The following is a 3,018-nucleotide window of genomic DNA, read 5'->3' as shown; positions in this document are numbered from 1 at the left end:
GGGCAGATCTGAGAGCCTGGCAGCCCCAGCCAGGGCCTGACAGCAGCGGGAGCTGTTGGAAGAGAGCAGTCCAGACTGCAACTCTTACTTTCGCTCTCTGGACCTCTGTGGCTGCTTAGGTTCCCATGTAATATGGGGATTGCTTTGTTTTGTTTTGTCTGTCTGGCCCTGTGTTTTGAATCCACCACCTTGTCAATCCATGTTATATGTTTTATGAGTGAAGCGTATGAAGTGTGACCTCCAGAAAGCCCTTGAGATGGTCCATCTACAAAACTGGTCCAAGGAAGGTAGTAAGAGAAGTCCTTGTAAAGATGTTTCCACCAATTTGTACCAGAGCGCCAAACAAAAAAAATTTTTTTCTTAATCTGAGCTTTGGTTTTGTTGTTGTTTCTTTTTAATCAACTAACAGCATTCTAGGAATTGAAGTTAAAATGACCCTAGATCTGTAGGACTCTTGCCATGGGCCAACTATCTGTTCATTAACTCTTACCAAACATTGAATGCAGCACAGTTTGCTCCTTTGACTTTCCCAAATTCCCACCCAAAGCCTTTCAACACAACCCATTGTTTTTCAGTCTAGTGTAAGATTCTGGGTAAACCACAGAGTAAAGTTATAAGGACTCTGTGGGCTATTTACATCTGAAAGACTCATGAATGCTCAGGTGTGTTTTATTTTTGTGTGTTTTGTGTTCGTTAAGTTTCCTGCAGTTGCTCTTCATTAATCTAATCTAGTGTTTTCAGCATTTGCTGGAGATCAGTTCAATGATTAGCATTATTAAGCTGGCACTTGTCACAGGCTCATTTGCTCGTGTCATTTGCTCAGAGAGAACCAGAGACTTATCCCGAGTTCTCCTGCCTCTGATTCCAACAGCTGCCATTGCCACGAGGACTTTTAGAGAGCAAAATCTCTTGAGCATTCCACAAGCATTGTGACAGATCCTCTGAGGTAGAGGACTTCTGACTCCACTTGGGACATCTCCACTTCTTGGGCTTGCAGTCACCCGAGCTCTTCTGCAAAGGCAGATTCTGAGGAGGCCCTGGGCTGCATTTCTGCAAGTCCCCAGGTGAGGCCTCACTCCCCAGATGCAGGACCTAGGAAAGTCATCACCACTGCTGTCTTTACGGGAATTCCTAGGGCAGGATCATTGGGGGGAACCTAGGCAGCATTGGAAGAGTAGATAAATGTGCCACAGTGCTGTGGCCTGGTCGACTGAGGAGGAGTCCAGTCAGGCAAGGTTCCCAAAGGAAATTCCTCTGTGAAGCAAACACCACCAGAAAGCAGGAACCAGTTTTAATTTCAGCATCAGGGCAGCACCAGAGCGTGAGAGTTAGAGCTGCAGCTGCAGAGCTCAAGAGCTGCGTGTCTTTATCCGCTTTTCTGAGACACTGTGAGACAAAACAGCTGCACGACCTTGCAGAGCCATGTGGTACATGTGTGGTCATCCATGCTGATTTATCATTATCATCATTCTCATTATTATTATTTGGTACTGGGGACTGAACTCTGGTCCTTGTGCTTTGTGAGGCAGGCAGCAGACCCACTGAGCTAAATCTCCAGCACCCTGATTTATTTTATTATAACAAACTCCATCATGCTACAGTGCTAAACGACAGACTTTGTGCCCTCAGACGCCCAGGCTTTGACACATCTGCCAGTGGACCCTACACATGGGAGTGAAGCTGCCAAGTCTTCTGCTAGCCTGTCCATTCTCAGGCCGTCTTCACTATGGGCCATGTTGCCACCCTCTGCAGTTTCTGCTGTCTGCACCACACATCAAAAGGCAGCCTGGAAAAGAGGTCAAGTGGAAACCAGCCAGTGCCTATATAAGGGGGAGATGCAGGGCTTGAAGTCCAAGGGAAGCTGGTCTGAATAATCAGAAAAGTAGCCATATGTGGAAGTGAATGGATGCTTTACAGGCAAGCAGAATGCAAGAGTTGTGTCCTCAACAAGGCCCTTTCCCAGATTTCAGAAGAAGGCCAAGCAGTCTGCACCTGAGAGAGCAATGTAGGAAACTGTGGGAGTGAAGCTGAAAGGGCAGGGGAGAACCCAGGATGCTGGAGGCCCCAGAATGTGGGACAGGGGCTAAGGGAAGCCGCAGGCAGGGACTGGAGCGAGCCCGAGGGAGAACATGAGGGCTGCGAATGGCGATGCTGAGGGGTGGGGTAGTGCCCAATCCACTCGGGATCAACTTCTCACCACCACTTCCCCACGTACTAGACACGGAGCTGAAGAACATGAGCTTCCCCTACTGGGTTTCAGGATTGCTTTGGTCTAGTTCTGTTCTAGCCTCCTATTCTTCCCATTTGCAATGAGATAGTTACCCTCTACTGTTGTATGTTGGAAGTGTTTAACTTTCTGATTGATTTTTATAGGGGCTCACAGCTAAGAATTTGCCTTGAGTCTCGGAGGAGACTTGGGGTTTTCAGCAGATTTCAGAGCCTGTTGGAGTTGGACTGAGGGCATTTTTCATACCGAGATGGAGATGAGACTTTGTGGGGTCAGAGTCAGAATGTTGTTTTGTATCTAAAATGTCCCTCAGAGATCTCATGTGCTTGGAGAGTGAGCAGATCATGAGGAAATTATACTCACCAGTGAATTCACCATTAGCTGAATGTGCAGTTACAAGGGGTCCTAGCGGCCTGTGCTGGGTCACTGGGGATGGCCCATAAGTTCTCCTTGTTCCCAGTCCTGCCTTCTCTATTTTCTGGCTATAAAGGAACAAGAAGCTTTCCTCTATCCAAGCTTTTCCACCATTTCTGCCTCAGAGTCAGCCAACCATTGGACTGAAATGGTGAACTGCTCCTCCTGCCATTTATAGGTGTCTGGTGTTTTGTCCCAGTGACATCAATGTGACCACAAAATGCAAAATGTTGATTTCATTCAAGTCCTGAGCTCACCAAAAATAGTTACAAGTAAGAAGTCAGGGATGGGGATTTAGCTCAGTGGTTCGGTGGCCTGCCTTGCAAACACAAGGACCCAAGTTCAATCCCTGGTACCAAAAAAAAAAAAAAAAAAAA

Source organism: Fukomys damarensis, unplaced genomic scaffold (assembly GCF_012274545.1).
Source record: "Fukomys damarensis isolate Sample0158 unplaced genomic scaffold, DMR_v1.0_HiC HiC_scaffold_3, whole genome shotgun sequence".
NCBI classification, from domain to species: domain Eukaryota; kingdom Metazoa; phylum Chordata; class Mammalia; order Rodentia; family Bathyergidae; genus Fukomys; species Fukomys damarensis.
This window is presented reverse-complemented; position numbering follows the sequence as displayed.